Genomic DNA, 21,392 nt, shown 5'->3' with positions numbered 1-21,392 from the left:
TTTTTTCTAGAAAGCCTTCGGACTCTTTTTTTCTCTCTTTTCCTTACTTTTTCACGGATGGTGGGCATGTATTTGTCAAACATGACACACCCTGTATGTCCGCAAAACATATATCCGTGTATGTTACGTAAAATCTTTAAATCTTATTCATTAAAATTATGGATCTAAGAGTTAAAATAACATTGTTGATGTGGATCAATGTAGTGTCTCTATTTTACACCCCGTATCTTGCTTTTAGAGACAGATAGATAGAAGATTTGGTGCTCTTTGTACTGATGTTGATGATGATTAATAGATCGGCGATCTTTTTTCGGCAAAAGTAGTGTTTAGACCTATTTCACTTATTTCAGTTTGTATATGTATCATTGTATCTAGACGCATTTCAGCGTGTCTATTCACTTATTTCAGTTTAAATAGCCACTCACGTACATTTCAGTTCACATTAAAATATTTTGAACATCTTGTACTCCGTAATTAAAAAAGAGCGAGACCCTGATTGGAACATCGTTTTTTAACCAAAACCGCCGAATGACACGGAGCTCACTTGCTTAGCTTCTTCACAAACTAAAAGCGACCAATCGGGGCCTGGGAGACTGCTGACATGTAGCTCCACTCCAGTACACATCGATGCTCCCACATCCTCGTTCGATCCTCTAGGGAGAACGTGGCAAAATGGGGTCAAGTTCGGAGGGAAGACGTGCGTCGTCGCCATCATTTTGCTCTCGGGTGCATGGATCATTATGTTCCCCCAAACTCACGTCGAGATCGATGGTCGGACGTGGAAAAGGCAGGCCGCCATGATTGAACTTACAACCATCGCGTCGCACGGGGAGAGACGGCGAAGGATCGTAACCGAAGGTGTTGGCCTGGAATGGATTGTCTCGTAGCAGTAGTGTTCCTATGCGTGATGCCTGATGCGTGTACGTACGTGAGTGGGCATTGTAGCTGACGTGTTTGCTGGTGGCGTGTTTCCGTCGGTCGAGAGAGGGTGCACTATGCCAGAGTAGCGTCTTTGGTGGGTTTTGATCGCGAGTTCTAATTATGGAACGAAACATGTCACATGCGTGTGTGCTCTTTGGGAGCTTTGCTTTCGTGGTCTTTATCGTACAGCAATCAGGGGAGAAAGTGTGGGCGAAGAAGCTTCACTTCACATTGCCCTTTTTTCTTTCTTCTTTTCTAAATCGCTAATTCTAAGTAACTTTGGTAAAACCAACCGAAACCAACATATTTGTAAGTGAAGCTCCCCCTTGATTCTCACCTCCAGCAACTTGATTCCCGCCGTCGCTAACCAATGTCTTGCCCTCGCTGAACCAGTTCCTCGTTGTTGCCAACCAAACCCCAAATACAGGAGATGAACCACTTTGAGGAGCTCGTCCGGGAGCTCGAGGCCACCTTCAATTGGATAGGTTGTTGAGGTGTAAGAGAGATTATATCTTAGGTAGGTGGTGGAAGAAGAGAAACTTCGAAGGTTAGAGGAGGAGAAGTGGTAGGTAGAAACATGGTGTCCGTTGGTGGATTCTAAGTCGCTTGACCTTGGAGATTAGGTAAAAAAAAGAGAAGCGTACATATTTTAGGCTTTTGGGATCTAGAGAAGTAGGATCGGGCATCATATACTATTTCTTTCTTATATATATTGTTTTAAACGCTAATTTGTGCAGGTTGCACCGATTTAACCGAATAAATCAGTTAATTGTTTGAATTTCGATTGATCGCTACTTTCTGGCCGACCGAGCGGGTAATGATTACCAATTTTCTTACCATTGCTTATAATAAATCAAAAAGGAAATCATCAGCCATTTCTCTTATATGATCTTAATTAAGGATATGCTTTTGGAAAACAGGAAATGACATGGCAATATTTGAGTGTGGTAAGCACAACTGCCCAAGTGTTTATTTATTTAGTACGTACTAAAGAAGAATAAAAGTACATGGCAGGAATCTAGGGAAATAATTTTAAGGTGCTTAGCCACCACAAAGCACCACCTACTCTGTTAAGTATATCAACCCTAAAGTGTGCTGTATTTTAAGCTGCTTCCTGCTGTTTCCACTCGGCCCATCCATGCCCCATGGTTTTTTTAGATAAAAGGCACTCAAGTGCCCAACTTTGAATTAACAAAGCCACCAACGGCGAAAAACGATACAAAGTGCTGAACCCAGCTTACAGAACGACACCACACACCCACACGAACTACCGAAGAAGCTACAACCGGAAGCGAGGTCAACGAGCTCAGCCAAAGCGCCTACGAGGCTCGGAGAAGAGCTGGAGTCTACGAGTCGTCGGGCCGGAGCTCACTCAAGAGCGAGCCATTTTCACGCGCGCCTCAACGGAACTCCTCCGTCGCGTGAAACGTCACCGGAAGCCGACCACCACCGGGGGCCCACCCTCGTTGCTCACAAACCGAACAGCAGGCACCAAGGAAGCTCGACAAGGGAAGGGGCACGGAGCAAGCCTTGCCGAAGATCGTCGAAGAAACACCTCCGTCACAACCATCGGAGAGCCTCGGGTTGTGGGCTCCAAGACGATGTCTTCAAGAAGAGCACGACACCAGAGTGCCGCCACCGCCCGATCCGAGGATCTTGGGTTTTCACCCGGAGCACGAAAGGGTGCAGGGAGAAGCCAGAACGACGCCTTCAAGAAGGAAGCGACGTCCATGGACGCCGCCGTCGTGGCCCTAGAAGGTCCAGGGCAAGAGTTTCCTCTCGGCATGATCTCTCCCCCACCCAAACATGGCAAGGGACGCCACCGAGGTGGCAGCCACCACGCCCCCACAAACCGCAGCCCGCTAAGCACCATGACAGCCCCCTGTCCATGGCCCCAGCCAGCACCAGAACCCCGGGCTCGCCCGCCAACCCACAAGGTTCCCACCTTCCAGGGCCGCCGCCCCGACATCCATGATCTTGCCACCGCGCGGAGAAAGGCACCACCTTGATAGGACTCGAGACACCCCCGAAGATGGCCGAGGCCAGTAGACCGCAGGTGAACGGCACTCCGACAGACATAGCCCTCCATGTCGCCGGCCCAGCGTGCCAGCAGATCCCCCCGTGGGATGGCATAGCAACCTCCGGGCAGAGTCCGAGCATGGCAGCCGAGATCCGGATCGGGCCCCCGGCCCGGATCCGGCCGGCGCGGCCGCCCATCCGCACCCTCGCGCCCACCATGACAGCAAGCTGCGCCAAGGCATCCTTGTCGTCGTCTCCGGTCCCCGTCGCCGGGAGGGCCGACCTCCGCCGGGTCGGACCACGTCGGGGAGGCACACGAGCCGCCGACCTCCGCCCCCACGGAGACGGCGTCCGCGTCACACCCCGAGGCCGCCTCGAGTCGCGCGAACCTCGCCGGCCGCGAGCCGCCGACCAGCCTCGCCCGGATGCGCCGAGATCCGCGCGGAACCGCACCTCCGGCCACGCCGCCCGCGCCCGTGCCCGAAGCGAGGAGAGGAAGGTCCGCCGCCGCCGGCACCGGCCGGGCTTTGCCCGGCGGCTTCAGCCGGCGGCGGCGGCGGTGGGGGACGGAGGAGGAGGACCTAGGCGGGGGCGAGTTTAGGGTTCGCCCGAGCGCCCGCGGGAGCGCTCGAGGCGAACGGGTTTTCACCTGAACGGGTTTTTTCCCGGTTCATCCATGCCCCATGGTCCCTGGAGGAACAGAGATCTCTATCATGTCTGAAAATTTCCTATATTATCCAACATCCACAGTTGGGGTCCACGGACACAAGTCCCACCGAGCATTGACCCTACACAGCAGCATGCATCATCAGCTCATATTTACTGATGAAAGAGTAGTAGGGGTGTGACATTTGTTCTTGAACTAAAGCAAGATGGTGCACTGGTATGCTAAGAGGACTAGGTGTCACTCCCACTGTGATATTAACAAAGTACCAAGGCACATACTGCACTGGTATGCTAGCATCAATCAGTCCATCTAGTCTTTGAGCGAGTACTTAAACTTTTCTTTCCAACAAAGTGCTTTAGGAAATTAGGAGGCTTGAGACCTACTCTTCAGCCTGTCTAGCTGCCACCATGTTCACTTGTTCTACAAAATGACAGATTAAAACAACTAACCAGTACCACCGCAGAAGCATATAATGAGTGAGAAGGCGAATTGGGAAAATTCACATACAAGCCTGCTTGACTGATTTTGTCAGGTTTTCACTAGAAAACATAAGAGCATCTCCAGTCGCGTTCCCCAAACCGTCCCCCAAACCGCGCCGGATCGAGCGTTTGGGGGACGTGTTTTGTTCGTGCCGCGTTTGGGGGACGTCGCTCCCCAGCCGCGTCCCCCAAACGCCGCCCCCAATCAGAAATTCAAATTGATGCATTCAAAAGAGATCGTTCCCGCCGGTTCGTCGCGATCGAGTAGCGGCGATCGATCAAAGTACTCGGGCGCGCGATCATATTACAGACCGGTGGTGCATGCAAATTAGAAGAAGGGGTTGGTCGACGGCGTCGTGTCCCGAGTCGACGCAGGCCCGTCGAGCACGACGACCTCGTCGCGATCCGCACTGTTCCGTGCATGGTGCGTCCGCTCCGTCGCCGACGCGGAGGCCGACGCAGGTGTAGCAGTAGAAGACGCGTCGGCCTGCTCTTGCTGCGCTGCCGCTGCCGCCGATGCCGATGCCGCCGCCGGGGCCGCCGCGTCCGCCGCCGCCATTTTGGCTTCGATGTCGTCGAGGATCCGGCCTTTGAAGAAGTTGTGCGCCGCTCGCGTCCGGGGAGACATTCCCTCTGTCGACGTTCTCAGCAGGGACATGTCGTCCCTGCGTTTCTTGAGCTCCGGCTTCTCCTCTTGCCTCTTGAGCAGCTCGGCCCACCTTTGGTCGGCCTTCTTGTCGCGGGAGATAAAGGTCGAGGACACGTCGGCGAGGCATTTCGTGATCGACGCCTGCGTCTTCTCGGACGACGCAGCGTCGGCCAAGGCGGCCTTGGCAGCCTTGTTGCCGTAGGGACGCCCTGCCGACGTTGCCGGCGGCGCGTCCCGGATCAATGGCGTCCTTCCCCTTGGACGGCGACAAGCGCGTCGGCCGCCATTTCTCGTTCCCTTTGAGCTTCCTATAGCAATGCATCGGCGCGAACGGCTTATGCCCATCCGAGTTCCTCGAGTACATATCCATGGCCCTATCAAACTAACCAAAGGAAGCAGAAGTCATTTCATCGAACACAATGTAGGCGCTACGGATTATGGAAGAAAGAGTCGTACCGGTTGGGCGACGTCGGCGCCGCTGTCGCCTCCGGTCTCTAAGTCGTGATGGTACCCATGGAAGGAGTTCACCGACGCCTGGATGATGGCCCACCGCGTCGACATTGCCTTCTGGCTCCCCTTCATTGTCACTTTCCGGTAGTCGCCGTTGATGAGCTTGCGCTCACCGAACTCGGCCTTGATCCTCGCCCAATACTTCCCGCCTTTTTGGTTGGCGCCGATGATGGAGTCATGGCTCACCGTCGCCCACGACTCGCACGGACATTGATCTTCCGGAGGCGTCCACTTCGGGCCTCGTGTGCCCGACGCCTTCTTCTTCTTCTTCTTCTTCGTCCTCACGCCGTCCGCGTCTACCTCCACGAGATCATCGTCACCGGCACCCTCGTCGTCCTCTTCCTCGCCGCCCTCTTCGTCCTCATCGTCGTCCTCCTCGTCGTCCTCCACCCCGTCCTCTTCCTCGTCGTCCTCCTCCTCAACCCCGTCGTCCTCCTCGGCACCGGCGCCGTCGTATTCGAGCGGACCCCTGCGGCCGGTGAAAGGGCCGCCGTCCGGACCGGGTCCCGGCTCGCGTTGCTCGTACGCCGGGGAGTAGAGGTTGTTGGGGTTGAAGCCGCCGTGCGGCAGCGCATCCCGGTAGTGCGGCGACAAGTTAGGCGTCACGCACCCGGGAGTGGCGGAGGGGCCGTCGTTGTAGAAGGCGGCTTGCGACGGAGAGAAGACTCCCGGAACGTACACCGGCACGTTCGTACTATATGGGCTCGCGTTGGTGGCGGCGATACACCCGGCGATTATGTGCTGGTGCTGGCGCGCCGCCAGAGCCTTCTTCTCCAGCTCCGCCGCCCTCCGTCCTTTCCGCTCCGCCGTCGATAGCTTCCGGCGCAGGCAATCTTGCCGCCATTCATCTCCGGTCATTCCTTCAGGCTTCTTCTTCGCAGCCGGCGCCTTCCGCGGCTCGCGAACGGCGCTTTCGCCCCTATCGTCGCATTGCCCGGCGGCTTCTTGGCCGCTTTCTTCGCCATCTTTTTGGGGGCTGTCGGCGGCGCCATGGAATGGGGAGAGGGTAGCGGCGGCGGGTGCACGGCGGGAGGGAGAAAGAAATCGGCGGGATAGGAGAAATGAATCGGCGGCAGGATATGTTTTGGGAGGCCTGTGCGCGGCGGTATAGGCGCGATTTGGCGGGAGCGGCGGGATTTGGCGGGAGTGTGAGACGAATTTTCCCCGTGCCGCCGACGGGTCGGGCCCGCGTCGGTTGGCCTCGCTTGTCGTTGTGTCCGGCGTCCCCGGAGCGTCCCCGTGGGACGGGGACGGGCTCGGGGCGCCGGACACCGTATCGGGGCGCGCCGGACAAAAATGGGCTTTGGGGGACGCGGCTGGAACGCTTTTTTTGTCCGGCGCGCCCCAAATCGCTTTGGAGGACGGTTTGGGGGACGCGAACTCTAAGCATGGGCAATTTCCAAAACCCTGCAGCGGTTCAGCACAGGAGGCATAAGCTGGATCGTGATGAAATCCATGAGTCCATGAGACAGAGCCAAGATATCCCAGAAACTAATGGCAATCGGCAAAGAAACAGAGATCATGATGTAGCTCAGTGTTCAGAAGAGCAGTCCACCGAGTTATATTGCCCAGGGCCGTGCGATCTGTCATCTATGAAATCCGATCAATGCAGTGCTAGGAGAGGAGAGGAGATACTACTAGAAGGAGGAAGAACTCCTGCATCTCCATAAATTCAGACATCGTGCAGCTAGCCACTGGACCAGACCAATTAAGTAAAAAGATACAGTGTACCATCACACTGCATCGCCGTCTATAATGGCTAGAGATTTGCCTGCACTCAACATCGTAGCAGCAGTACTAAGCAGTCTGCAGATCGATCTTGAATTTACGGCGAAGCATGATGAAGCGGTACCGGTACTTGCTAGTGCTGCTTCGGGCTTGATGTTCCGTGGCTAGTAAACGACGTCTCCCATTTATGTTATGAACAGGATACGGCGTCGAGGTGGCAGGCTAGCTGATCGTGTGGCAGTGACATTAACCACGAACTGAAACAAGAGGCGAGGAGACAGTGGAATCTCGGGCAAGGATTAGGCTGTCTCGACCATGATCAAAGAAGGATTGCACTATGGAGAAGAAACTAGCTAGCCCGGGAGTCCGGTCTCGGGACCAACAATTAAAACTGTACTGACGGCGTATCCATAGCTTGAAGGTCCATGTATATATGCGAGACAGGACTTCTGAAAGATTTTCAATTGGATCGTCGAATTCAAAATAAGAATTAAGTCGCCTTATAAAAAAAATAGAATTGAACACTCCTTAGGTTGATCTCTGGAGGTCTCACATTCAGTAATTTTGACTGGATATTTTCCCGCATCAGTTCTATTACTGTACAGTATTCACTACTACTGTGTACTTGCACAATTGTAGTCGCAGATGTCTGTAGCATAGGCAGTATAGTCTCGTACAGCTCCCGCAGTTACTTCCCCAGAGCAAGACTGAATGAATATTTTTCGGAGATGCTAGGACCAACTGTATGAAGTTTGAACTCGCTATCACAAGATGACCATTTAGACGAGACGACATGAGATTCCAACCGAAGTGTCAAATACCACGAGATGAAATTATGATCTTGAACTGTTTCTCGTTTCTGCTGAAAACTGTCCCGGACATCTCTCACTTAGGATCATGTGCATCACCACCTGGCGCTTCTTTCTGCTGGTATCCGTGGAAGAACACGAACAGCACATAAATGAAGAAGAAAATCCGAAATCCACCATTCAGATGCAAATTCTGCAGACACGACATCCATCCCTGTGTAAAATTCCTTCAAGCATAGACATTTTTTTTAAACAGTAGGTTCAGAGGAGCCCGACCTTGAATTAACAAAGCCATCAACCGGCCAGGGATTACACAAGGCCACCCACCCACAACACAACACCACACACCACACACCACAACGGCCGAACGATACAAGGGAGCACCCCGAACAGCTTACAACTCAACACTAGACGCAAGCACCGAAGGAACTTGCAAGGTGAAGACTACCACGCTCCGGCACCAAGACATCAAGAACGGAAGGCACGACGAGGCACTGCCATGAAGCAGGATGGAGATTGTGCTCGAGGAAGACACCCTGGTCTGCAAGCATCAGACACCCTCCCGTTCTCACTCCGAAGAGGGTCCCTACCCTCTCGCCTTGGCTCGAAGGCGTCGAACCATCGGACATGAGATCAGCTCACCCGAGAGCTGGAGAGGAGTTGGACTCGAGCCCCGGGACAGCCCCAAACCACGACCACCGAAGGAAAGGAGCACACCACATCCGCCAAACCATTGCCGACCTTGGAGAACCTAAGAGAGGCAGGAAAGCCACCGGAAGCAGCTGCACATGTCAAAGCTCCCGCCTTCAACTCTTCTCACCGAGCACCACACTCCCCAGGCGACGCCTCCAACAAGGACACGACGTGCAGCACGTCGATGTCGCCCAATCCGCAGGATTTTGGGCTTTCGTCCGGGAGGTAGGTCGGGGTGTAAACGGGGGACCTCAGCCACGCCTCCAAGGAGGAAGAACGGCGCCCGAAGGCGTCGCCGCCGCTGGGCCGAGCCAGCCGACCTAGGGTTTCCCCTGGTCCCAAGTAAACCACCAACACCCACCATGTTCGAGGACAGGGAGCACCCGCCGCCCTCAACCAAACCGGTGGAGGAGAGAGATCCGGACGGGGACACACGCACCAGATTGACGAGGAGGAGGACCTCCAAGCCGCAGCCGCAGCCCACCGCGGTCGTACCTCCCGAGAGGACGAGGCCGACGGCCAGAGCCACCCGCGACGCCGCCTGCCGCGAGCACGTCGTCGCCACGCCAGATGGGCCGCCGCCCAGATCCATGGCCCCAGCCAAAGCCGCGACGGGCAGCACCCTAGCCGCCGGCCACCAACGTCCAGCACCGGCGAAGCCGAGCCGAAGAGGAGGACGGGGGAAGGAGGGCTGCCGAGCAGCCAGCGGCGGAGGCCATGCCCCCCTCACACGGCAGCCAGCCTCCGTGCCACCGCGCCAGGAGAGCCCGCGCACAGATCCCCGCCGCCCCCTTCGCCGGCAGCAGCCTCAGGGGACGGCGAGGGGAGAGAGGGGAGGTGGCACTGGTGGAAAAAGGGGCTTTGGTCGCGGTTGGCAACTGCCATTAGTCGCGGTGGCCCAACCGCGACCAAAGTAGCGCGACTAAAGGCCCCCCCCTTTAGTCGCGGTTCCTTACGAACCGCGACTAAAGGCCCATACACGTGGGCCGCAGGCGAGCGCCAGGGCGGAGGACCTTTAGTCGCGGTTCTTCCGGCCAACCGCGACTAAAGGCCTCCGCAGGGTTTAGGGTTTAGCCCCCCTCCCCCTAAATCTGGTTTCTTTTTAATTTGTATTATTTTATTTCTTTTGGGTTTTAATTTTGAAGGAGTTTCACATATTCTACGGTACTCGTATACATACATGCATATGAATGTACAATTTCAAATAAATTTGAAATTAGAACCAAAAATAATTCAAGAGGAATATACAATATATATTCAATATCGGATGACCATATACAATATATATTCAATATCGGATGACCATATACAATTTTGAACAAGTTAGTTACAAATTCCGGTGCACATAAAGATCTACGTCATCGTAATAGTGTTCTCCTCTAGGATCGATGACTTCCCTCGCCAACCATCCAGCTAGTTCCTCTTGAAGTGGTCGGAAGCGAGCTTCGGACTAAGCGTCTTCCGGAGGTTATTCCTCGGGATGTTGTTCTCACACGTCCGGTCCCGCTCATTGCGGTATCTCCGGATCCTCTCACAAACATAGTATCCACATAGATTGGTCCCCGGTGGCTGAGTATCCCCGATCGTCGGCACTGCCATTTTAAAATGTAGCTCTTTTTGAATTCACCGACCTTGGTATCTACGAACCGTCTCCAAACCCTACGAGGCAAAGAAAATTAAATAAACAAGAGAGTTATTAATTAGTTACTTGATATTAGGAAATGATGAACGAAATAGGCCGATCGATATAGAGCGCAAATGAATGAAAATAATTACTTTTGCATCATTTTTCTCATGTCGCCCCAAAGCGCCGGATCCATATTCGGAGAGTCGTGGACGAGAGCCGAGGAGGTCCGAACTTTAATTACCATAAGAATCCGGTGGAACCTGCGGACACGATACATGCACGATCATGCATAACTCATCGATTAGCCACATACCATGCATGGAGTAAACAAAAGAGAATGTGCTCAAGACAGAAACACTCACCCAAAATGGTAAGGAAATAGAATATCACTTTTCTCTTGCTTGTTTTCTAATAAACCGCCACGAGTCTTCCTCCACGTCGGCGGGGTGGTGTTCTAACACATATGAATTAACGATGTGTGGGTCAATGAACCCAACATCATGGATGTTCCTTATTCGCATTTCCCGCTTCTTCATTCTGCATAATATATATATAGCGTACACAACAAGATAGTTAGGACAATATATATATATATATATATATATATATATATATATATATATATATATATATATATAGTGCAGGCAATGAACGAGATGGGGTAGAAATTAATAAATCACTTACAGAACGTAGCAACTGATGATAGATTTGTCGAGCTCGCGCAGATTGAACAATCGGAACAATTCACTCGGAGGAATTTGTACCCGGTAACGTTTGAAGTGATGCACATATTTAACTTCCGCATAGATATAGTCTTTGGCGTTTTCATGTTTTATGTAACCCTTGTACCAATTTAGCAGACCTTTCATTTGTCGAGGTAGATCCTCTTCCTGCGCGAGGCTCGATGAGAGGGCCATTCTTCACATATGTAAATACTACGTCCTTCATTGGCGCCTCATCAAGGCCTAACACTCGCACGAAGAGTGATACCTAAGTCGGCCGCTTGTTTTCCGGCACTTTCTACGGTCAATCCATGTGCTGCCGCAGCTGCTATGATATCGGGGGCATCCGGACCGGCGGCTTGCACTATGAGCGGGGCGATCGATTGTTTACTTTGTTCCCCGAGCCGGGCAACTTCTTTCCCCCTTTCTAATTTTTTCTCGGCCTCGTCCTCCAAGGCTTTCTTCTCCGCCAACTCTTTCCTCGTTCTTGAACGCGAGTGCTTGCCTACGAAGTTCACGTAAATAGTCGTCGGGCGATTCTTCGCGGCTTGGGACGGTGTGTTCAAAAATGACTTAGCCCACTGCTTTTCCTTGTCGGAATATACTGGCTTGGGCTCGCCCTCTATTTTCTTCTTGACGCTCGCCCTGCCATTTCTCTAAATCAGCAGCCGCGCCCGCCTCGACTTCCTCGGCACTACTTTCCCAAGACCTCCTGGGGAGAGGCTTCGGTGATACCTCCGGTACGTTTGTTTTCTTAGGTACGTAAGGGTCCGGGTTAATAACCCGGGATCTGCTTCGCTTCTTCGCCGGAGGTGGATTGGGGGCGGTACCGGTGTCCGATCACCCGCCGGACGAGGACCGGGGGCGGCGTCGGCCGACGTGAATGAGGTGTATTAGGTGAAGCACCACCGCCACCGTCACCGCCACCGTCACCGCCACCGCCACCGCCACCGTCACCGCCACCGCCACCACCACCACCGTACGGGGTGGACTTGTTGGCGCCTCGCCCGGAAACTTGATAAATTTCTTCGCCATAGAATGAACCGGCGCTTGACATCTCCAAGTCTTTTCACCCCTTCAGGTGTAGCAATGTCAATGTCCGGGTCCTCAAACCCTTGGACTATCTCCTCCACCGTCACACGAGCATAGCCATCTTGAATGGGGTTGTTGTGGTGGAGTGCTCCCAGTGGTAAAGCACTGCCGATGGCTACCTTCATGGACATGTTCCCGATAGGATAATACGGATGACATGCTTTCATCTCCTTTATATCGTCCACGGGGTAGCGAGGAGGCTCCGGTGCAGTAACCTCGACCACCGAGTCGAGGCTCCGGTGCAGGTAATTTCGATCGTCGGTGCACCAGCCGGTGAGGCCTCCGTGGAAGCCACGCTGCTTCTTCTCCGCTGCTGGCTTCCGAGATCCATTGGATGATCTTCATGCTGCGCCCGAGCTGCATCTCTTTCGGCGACTAGTACACTCACGGTTTTCTTCATCACATCCATTTCCGTTACCAACTTCGCCACAACATCCGCATCCCGATCCATCTTTCTCTTACGGCTTCCGTAACCGTACGGGTCATCTTTGCGGGGAACCCTAGTTTCCACGGAATGTCCCCGAGCATGCCTCGTACACGTCCTCCGTGTTCGGGATTCCCGAGGGCTTTTGTCGTGGCGTCGTTCTCTCCGTTGAACCTGATCCTCCCTCTTGAGCATCCCTCATTGCCTCAATAAGGTTTTGGGTGGGTGTAATTATTTTGCCCTGGTAAACACACTCCCTGTCTCCGGGTTCGGCGATCCCCCATGCCCGTACCACCAGCTTTTGGCCCTTGGGTCCCATCCCTCCGTACCTGGACGGATTCCTCGCGCCCTCGGCTCGTTCTCCATCTTCTCCCACTTAGGCTGCCAAAAGCGATACCCTCCTGGCCCCATTTTATGATTGTACTCCTTCTTGGCCGCATTTTCCTTATTTTTTTCGATAGTTCAAGGAACTGCTCCGATTTCTTTTGCTTCACAAATTCCGGCCAATCATGTTGCGGTTTCTCATATTGTCCTTTGAAATTCGGAGTCTTGCCCTGGTTGACAAAGTCATGGGCTAGATTTTGCTTGTATTTCCGGAATGCGTTGGCCATCCTAGAAAGAGCGAACTCGTTTGACTAGCTTGCGCCTCTCCTTGTTTTCCGCAATCTTTTTACCCTCCTCATCGTATTTGCGGTATTCGGAGGTAGAACGAAATGTTCCATAAGCTTGTTGAAGCAATCTTTTTTTCTCTCTTATCGACAAAAGTGAAACCAACACGTGCCTTCTTTGGCTCATTCCACTCCTCGGCGGGTGATCGAGATGTTGTCTCTAACAACGGCTCCGCATTGGGCTGACAAACTTGGTGGCGTTCTTGCTTGGGCTCCGGCGGCTCGCCGGTTGCTTCGTCGACAACATCGATGGTGCATGTTTCTCCTGCTTTCATCGTCTTGGTTGCGCCACGCTTTGACGACGACGTACTCGATTTTTTCGACGATCCGGCCGAGGGCTAAAATAAGAAAGAGAGTCGCGCGCGTTAGTACACACACATTTATTCAAATCAGTTAGTTGTATCACCAGACGCTCAATATGTATATATATATACCTCGGCGCCGGAGGTGGTTGCTACTTCCAATTGAAGATCGTCGTTTATCGATGTTTCTTCGGCATCATCTTGCTGACGGCGCCCTTCATCTTCACCCTCAAGGTTCAGATAAGAAGAGATATCATCTTCTTCTTCTCCGGTCGAGCACAAATGGAATATCGCCATTTATGATGCCGAACATATGGTCTTCGAGCGTCCGGATCATAGTTGTCCGAGAATCGGGTCAGCTCTATCGTCCGCCATATGTCGATCCTGAAAACATGTAGTCAAAACAAATTAATTAAGTGAAGAAGGGGCGGTGGCGGTGGCGAAAGGGCGGTGGCAAAAAGGAGGGGCCGGCGAGGCTGGAAGGGGTGGGGAGAGGGTGTCGCGGAAGAGCGCGAGACGGGGCGGTAGACGACGGCGTCACGGAGAAGGAGGCGAGGACAACACACACATAACCCTCGCCGCCCCCGATCTCGATCCCGAAAAAACACCGCGCATATGCGGAGGGGCGAGTATGACTATGTTACAAATTTTAAGTTACAAATTTTAAGTTACAAATTTTAGTTATACAAATATTAATAAAAATAGAAAATTTTAGTTATACAAATTTTATTAAAAAATTATATAACTATGTTTAATTCATTTTAGTTACCAACCTCTCCGTATACGCGCGTGTGTTCTCCGATTTGTGTTAAGTTAAAACAAAAAAAACTTTAAGTTACAAATTTTAAGTTACAAATTTTAGTTATACAAATTTTAAGTTACAAACTTTTGTTACACAAATTTTAAGTTAACAAACTTAAGCTAATTACAAATTTTGTTATAAGTTTGTTTTATTAAGTTAATTAAGTTAAAAAAAATAGAGATTGGGGCGCGCCGGCCCCTCTCTCTCCGTGTCTTGCGCACGTCCGGCGGGCTCGCGCCAAAGCGAGCGCGCCGGGCGGCAACACGCGTCCGGGCGGCACGCCTAGAACGCGGCGGCGGCGATGGCGCCCGAGCAGCGGCGCGGCAACACGCGACGGCGCCCCCGGCCTCCTCTCTCTCTCGATCTGTTCGGCGGCGGGCACCAAACGCGCGCGCGCGGCGAGGGGCGGCAACGCGCGGCGACGGCCGGCGGCGCGGGAAGAACGAGGAGGAGAGGCGGCGGCCGATCGACGAGGCGGCAACGTACGTCGAGATATACGGCGGCGAGGGCGGCGGCGGTAGTCGGCGAGGGCGCGTCTGGCGGGCAGCCTGACGGCGTCGCGGCGAGTGACGGCGGCGCGGCGAGGAGGACGGCGCTTCGGTGTCGATCTCGCGGGCGCTTGCGTCGGGGCGGAGGAGAACTGGCGAAGTGAACCAGACAGGGGCGGCGCGCGCCTTTTATACCTCCAGACCTTTAGTCGCGGTTCGTAAGACCAACCGCGACTAAAGGGGTACATTTAGTCGCGGTTGGCCTCGCCAACCGCGAAAAGGGTTTTTCACCGGAATTTTGGTTCCCGCGCGGAAAGACCCTTTAGTCGCGGTTGGCGAGGCCAACCGCGACTAAAGGTGTTTTTCCAAATTCTTTTCATTTCGAAATATCAAAAATACAAATAATATATAAAAAAAATCAGAAAAATAAAACTAATTTATTTCGAAATATTAAAAATACAAATAATATATCAAAAAATTCGGAAAAATAAAACTAATTTATTTCAAAATCTTAAAAATACAAATAATATATCAATAAATTCAGAAAATTAAAACTAATTCATTTCAAAATCTGAAAAATACAAATAATATATCAAAAAATTCAGAAAATTAAAACTAATTCATTTAAAAATCTTAAAAATACAAATAATATATCAAAAAAATCAGAAAAATAAAACTAATTCATTTAAAAATCTTAAAAATACAAATAATATATCAAAAAATAAAGAAAAATAAAACTAATTCATTTAAAAATCTTAAAAATACAAATAATATATCAAAAAATAAAGAAAAACAAAACTAATTCATTTCAAAATCTGAAAACTACAAATAATATATCAAAAAATTCAGAAAAATAAAACTAATTCATTTAAAAATCTTAAAAATACAAATAATATATAAAAAAATTCAAAAAATAAAACTAATTCATTTAAAAATCTTAAAAATACAAATAATATATCAAAAAATTCAGAAAAATAAAACTAATTCATTTAAAAATCTTTCCGCCTCCCTCTTCCCACCAGTTCTTCCCGGCCGCCTCTGTCTTCTCGCCGGTCCCCCTCTTCCCGCCTCCGTCTTTCCGCCCACTCTTCCCGCCATTTCTTCCCTGTCTTCCCGCCTCTTTCTTCCCGCCTCTTTCTTCCCGCCATTTCTTCCCGCCTCTTTCTTCCCGCCATTTCTTCCCTGTCTTCCCGCCTCCTGTCTTCCCGCTCCCATTTTTCCCGCCATTTCTCACTACATATATGTAGCCCGGCTTGGCCAGCATTATCACATCTCTACAATCTCTCATCACTCTCTCATGGCTTCCACCGCACCCACTCTAACCTACCGGCAGGTGGAGGAGCTTTGCGCCTCGAACTACCCTTGCTCGCCGGGCTACCGCGTCCCCGTCGTGCTGGAGCCTAGCGCCGGCGGCGTGCTGCGGTCCCTCCCGTCCCTCGAGGTACGCGCGCGCCGGGCGGCCATCACGAACCACTACTACCTCGACCTCACGCCGGAGCGGCGGATGAATCCCCGCCGGCATCCCGATAACCGAGCATACTTGGGACGCCTTCTTCATCAATCGGCGTGAGAGGGCGCTCGCCGAGGTATGAGGAGGACCGGTGCGCCTCTCGGGAACTTCCACGAGGCCGGCCGTCGGCTATGGTGGTACGGCCGGACTCTGCGAAGCGTCATGGACTACATCACGGCCGGCGATATCCCCCGCCTGCGCTACCCTCGATTCGAGCCACGAGCGCCGCGCCGACGACGACGGACGGCGGCCGACGACGGCAGCGGCGACGACGGCGGCAACTTAGAAAGGCGACGACTACCATTACAACGGCGGCGGCTATGAAGACTACGAGTATGCATATTATACGCCTAGGCAGGAGTATGACTAAATCACTCCAAATTTCATGTATGCAGGAGTATGACTTAGTCACTCCAAATTTCCTATATGCGGGAGTATGACTTAGTCACTCCAAATTTCATGTATGCGGGAGTATGACTTAGTCACTCCAAATTTCATGTATCATCGGTGCTATCTCGAGTCAATTGAATCATTCGAAAATGGACACCAAACACATCACGGGTAATATAATTCACATGATTCATTCAACAAAGTTTGGTACAATAAATTATTACACATCATTTCTTCCCTTGTGTCACAGCACTTACGATTGTGCCGTATCCATGGAGCATCCTCATCATTTAACTTAATGCTTGGGTCGGTGTTCACTTTGAAGGGCGGAATTTCAGCAAACATATTATAATCTTCGACATGTCCGTCTTGTCCTCCACTCCCACGATGTTTCTTTTCCCCTGAAAGAACAATGTGGCGCTTTGGATCATCGCATGATGTCTCGATCGTTTTCTTATCTTTCCGTTTCCTCGGTTTGCTACTCATGTCCTTCACATAGAAAACACTGAGCGACATCTTTCGCTAGGACGAATGGTTCGTCAAGGTAACCAAGATTGTTGAAATCCACCATTGTCATTCCGTATTGCTTTGGTCCACCTTTACCCCACCTCTCGTTAGCTTGAACCATTTGCCGGAACAAAGGGACCCTAAAGGAGGGTCCATAGTCAAGTTCCCATATCTCCTCTATGTAACCATAATATGTGACCTTTTGCCCATTCTCGGTTCCTGCATCAAAGCGGACACCACTGTTTTGGTTGGTGCTCTTTTTATCTTGGGCGATCGTGTAAAATGTATTCCCATTTATCTCGTACCCTTGGAAAGTCGTTATAGTCGAAGATGGTGTCTTGGCCAACATGTACGGCTGATCTACAACCTTATTGTCACTCATTAAATGTTTTCTCAACCAAGCGTCGAAAGTCTCCATGTGGGCCTTCCTAATCCAGGATTCGGGCTTCCCGGGGTTGTCCGAGCGTAAAATATTCTTGTGTTTCTCAAAGTACGGAGCCACCAAGCTGGAATTGGTCGGAAGCGTATGGTGTGCTTCGGTCGAGAGAATGGCCGTCCATACATATCATTGATTTCCTTCCGATCGTGCCTTTTCCACTTAGTCTCCCCTCGTGCTGCGATTGAGGAAGACCAATCGGCTTAAGGTCGGGAACAAAGTCAACACAAAACTCAATTACCTCCTCATTTCCATAGCCCTTGGCGATGCTTCCTTCCGGCCTAGCACGGTTACGAACATATTTCTTTAATATTCCCATGAACCTCTCGAAGGGGAACATATTGTGTAGAAATACGGGACCGAGAATGGAAATCTCATCGACTAGGTGAACCAGGAGGTGCGTCATAATATTGAAGAAGGATGGCGGGAACACCAACTCGAAGCCGACAAGACATTGGATCACATCGTTACTGTAACCGTGGTAGAACTTCGGATTGATTACCTTCGAGAGATTGCATTGAGGAATGCACATAGCTTCACAATGGGCGATCGAACATTTTCCGGCGAGAGCCCCTCAAAGCAATCGGAAGCAATTGCGTCATAATCACATGGCGGTCGTGAGACTTCGAGTTTTGGAACTTTTTCTCCGCCATGTTTATTATTCCCTTTATATTGGACGAGAATCTGACGGGACCTTCATCTCGCTCGAGGCATTCAAAAAAGATGACCTTCTCTTCTTTGGTCGGAGCGTAGGCTGCACGACCTTGAAACCGTTCCGGATGCCGGTCATCGGGGTCTTTCAAACTTTGCTTGGTCCTGCCGTGCTTCCTTTGTATCATTTGACTTCCCATACACGCCCAAGAAGCTTAGGATGTTCACGCAAATATTCTTCGTAACATGCATCACGTCGATTGCAGAGCGGACTTCTAGGACTTTCCAATATTCTAGCTCCCAGAATATAGATTCTTCTTCCACATGGCTACGTGCCCGTCAGCTCCCTTCGGGCCGATTGTCCGCCAGGACCCTTTCCAAAGATGACTTTCAAACCCTTGACCATATCAAATACCTCAGCACCGGTGTGTTCCGCGAGGCTTCGGCCGGTGATCTGCCTTGCCGTTGTAATGCTTGCCTTTCTTTCTTCTTGGATGACCTTTCGGAAGAAATCGACGATGCCCAAGGTACACGTTCTTCTTACAATTTGGCAAATGTACACTTTCGGTCTCATGTAAGCGGTGCGTGCATGCATTGTATCCCTTATTTGACGAGTCCGAAAGGTTACTAAGAGCGAGGCCAATCGTTGATGGTTACGAAAAGCAACGCTCGTAGGTCAAATTCCTCTTCTTTGTGCTCATCCCACACACGGACACCAGGTCTGCCCCACAGCTGTAAAAGTTCATCAACTAATGGCCTTAGGTACACATCGATGTCGTTGCCGGGTTGCTTCGGACCTTGGATGAGCACTGGCATCATAATGAACTTCCGCTTCATGCACAACCAAGGAGGAAGGTTGTAGATGCATAGAGTCACGGGCCGAGTACTATGGCTGGAGCTACTGCTCGCCAAAAGGATTCATGCCATCCGTACTTAGACCAATTCTTATGTTCCTTGCGTCGGCTGCAAAATCTTTGAACTCTCGTCGATCTTTCTCCATTGCGTTCCATCTGCGGGGTGTCTCAACTCCCCGTCAGACTTACGGTCCTCTTTGTGCCATCGCAACAACTTGGCATGCTCTTTGTTCTTGAACAGACGTTTCAACCGTGGTATTATAGGAGCATACCACATCACCTTGGCGGGAACCCTCTTCTCGGGTTTACGGCCCTCAACATCGTCACCGGGGTCATCGCCTACGATCTTATAACGCAATGCGGTGCATACCGGGCATTCATTCAAATTCTCGTATTCACCGCGGTAGAGGATGCGATCGTTGATGCATGCATGTATCTTGAGAACCTCTAAACCTAGAGGGCGAGACAACCTTCTTTGCTTCGTACGTAGTGGCGGGCAACTCGTTATTCTTTGGAAACATATTCTTCAACATTTTCAGCAAGTTTTCAAATGCCGAGTCAGCTACACCTGCTGTGCCTTCCATCTCGGCAAATCCAGTGTGCAGCCGACTTTTCGAGACCATCATCGCATCAGAAGTACGGCGCCTTCCTGTGATCCTTTAACATGCGATCCAAATTCTCCCTCTCTTTTTCGGTTTCGCAAGCGTCTCCGTGCATCAGCAATGGTCCGACCAAGATCATCAGCGGGATCATCACGTGCCTCTTCTTCACCTTCCCCTTCACCTTCCCCTTCACCTTGAGCATCCTCCATGAAAGTATCACCGAAATGAGAAAGATAGCTTTCATCATTGAAATCATCCCCTTCTTCATCTTCTTCCATTATAACCCCTCTTTCTCCATGCTTGGTCCAACAATTATAGCTTGGCATGAAACCGTGCCGAAGCGGGTGCATGTGAACATCTCTTGAGGAAGAGTAACCCTTCGATTCTTACACTTAACACATGGACGAGATAACAAAACCCCACGCTTGTTCGCATTAGCCACTACGAGGAAATCTTTCAAACCCGTACTGAACTCGCCGGAGAGTCGGTTACCAGTACATCCATTGCTCGATTCATCTGCATTATTATAATATAAAATATATAATTAACCATCATGCATTTGTTAAACTAACTAGCTACAAACAATATAAATTAAACAATGAACTACACACACATGCATATTTTATCAATGACACATCAAAGGTTCAAGTTGCTAACCGCGATCGAGGAGGAAAAAATAAATGAGAAAGCTCAAGTGTGACTCCAACACTTCATATCATGTTTGTTTCATGCTCTTGGGGCATTTCATCAAACACCTTATGTGCATAAGAGGAACCAAAAGCAAACCTAACACTCACTTGTGAAGTTTGTGAAGAGAATGGCTCCAAATGGCTAAGTGTTGGCTGCTTGGATGGGTATATATAGGGGAGGGGCTTTAGTCCCGGTTGGCTACAACCAACCGCGACTAAAGGCCTTCGAGCACCTTTAGTCGCGGTTGGGCTGGCCAACCGCGACTAAAGCCCCCACGTGCACCGGTGGCCACCGTGCGCCCTGGGCCCAGGCCTTTGGTCGCGGTTCGCCACACGAACCGCGACTAAAGACCCCATTAGTCGCGGTTCCTTTACCTTCGCGACTTATGGGGCTTCCCGGAAGCCTGTTTTTCCACCAGTGTGGGGGAAGAGGCGGCGGTGGCGGGGGTTAGGGTTCGCCCCCCGGTCGCCCAGAGGAGACGACGCGAGGGGGTCACGGGGTGTTTTTTTCAAAGAGAGAAGTCAGGAAGGGATGTCCTCAAGCATAGACATGAGTGTGGTTGTCCGGAAAAAAGTATTAGCACGATCGTGTCTGGCGGCAAGGACACCCATTGCAAGTTTGGTGAGACAATGTTCACATAAATGAAACAGAAATGCGATGTTCGAAACAGAGAAAACGAAAACAAAAAGGAAAAATCGCCGTTGCCGGGGATCGAACCCGGGTCACCCGCGGTGGCGGGGGTTAGGGTTCGCCCCCCGGTCGCCCAGAGGAGACGACGCGAGGGGGTCACGGGGTGTTTTTTTCAAAGAGAGAAGTCAGGAAGGGATGTCCTCAAGCATAGACATGAGTGTGGTTGTCCGGAAAAAAGTATTAGCACGATCGTGCTGGCAGCAAGAACACCCATTGCAAGTTTGGTGAGACAATGTTCACATAAATGAAACAGAAATGCGATGTTCGAAACAGAGAAAACGAAAACAAAAAGGAAAAATCGCCGTTGCCGGGGATCGAACCCGGGTCACCCGCGTGACAGGCGGGAATACTTACCACTATACTACAACGACTTTGTTGTTAACTTTCTTAATTGTCCATATTTCATCAAAAGAAACAAAAACACAAGACACAGGCTCTCGTTTCATCTTCATCGCTGCTCTT

General features: G+C 51.1%; 1 non-coding gene across 1 annotated transcript; it reads right to left on the bottom strand.

The window, feature by feature from the left end:
• Positions 1–21,229: 21,229 nt before the first annotated feature.
• Positions 21,230–21,301, bottom strand: TRNAD-GUC. Its single transcript has one exon. It is a non-coding gene; the product is annotated as a tRNA-Asp (tRNA).
• Between the last annotated feature and the right edge of the window lie 91 nt (positions 21,302–21,392).

Source organism: Lolium rigidum, chromosome 4 (assembly GCF_022539505.1).
Source record: "Lolium rigidum isolate FL_2022 chromosome 4, APGP_CSIRO_Lrig_0.1, whole genome shotgun sequence".
Lineage (NCBI taxonomy): Eukaryota > Viridiplantae > Streptophyta > Magnoliopsida > Poales > Poaceae > Lolium > Lolium rigidum.
This window is presented reverse-complemented; position numbering and strand designations above follow the sequence as displayed.